The sequence below is a fragment of the Engystomops pustulosus genome, chromosome 11 (genome assembly GCF_040894005.1).
Source record: "Engystomops pustulosus chromosome 11, aEngPut4.maternal, whole genome shotgun sequence".
Classification (NCBI taxonomy): Eukaryota; Metazoa; Chordata; class Amphibia; order Anura; family Leptodactylidae; genus Engystomops; species Engystomops pustulosus.
Genome location: NC_092421.1, coordinates 46713373 through 46714166, shown reverse-complemented (window position 1 = coordinate 46714166; position 794 = coordinate 46713373).

Genomic DNA, 794 nt, shown 5'->3' with positions numbered 1-794 from the left:
AAGACTAAGTCAATTACTGCAACTCTACTAACACAATTGTAAAATACAGCCATTATTTAAAAAAAAAAACCCTACGTATTGGCATACTACTGAATATATAGTATGGATGGGTTAAAAAAAAAAACAATAAGAATTAAGGAAACACTATCATATACATCAGAACAAGGTACTCATGGCAGTCAGGATCTTCTTTTTACATTGATCTTGCACCTTCAGATATTATGCTGTGTGATTTTGTCCTCTAGTAAACAAAACTTGAGAAATTACAAAATTTTAGTTTCTAAATTCAGATTGTAAAAGTTATTTAAAGGAAACCTACCACTTCAAAATGACCCTTCTGACCCACAAATACCTTTAGCTTGGTCATGATGAACTGATGCCGGACCATATTTTCATTTAACACAGAAACCGCTGTATTCTAACATATTTTATTTCTTTCCTTGACTCAAATCTTCCTTCGGCGCTTCTGTGTGCGTCACACAGCGCGCACCACGGATCCTGCTCCTCCATGAAGCTCGCGCCCGTCGATCGCGTCGGCGCCGCGCCAGTCCGAAATTATGTCGTGCCCGAGAGCCGGTGATGTCACCGAGCTCTCGGGCACACTAGCGCATGCGCACCAGCGCGTCTCGGCCGGCTTTTCACTGCGCATGCGCGAAGTCCCGTGGGGAGTCCCGTGGGGAGTGGGGAGTGAGAAGACCGTGGGGGTGAGTAATGTTAAAAAAAAACCTGTGCTCGCCGCTCCCACCAACGAGAGGGGGGTTCCCTCCACTGCCACCAATGATAAATAAAAGTTT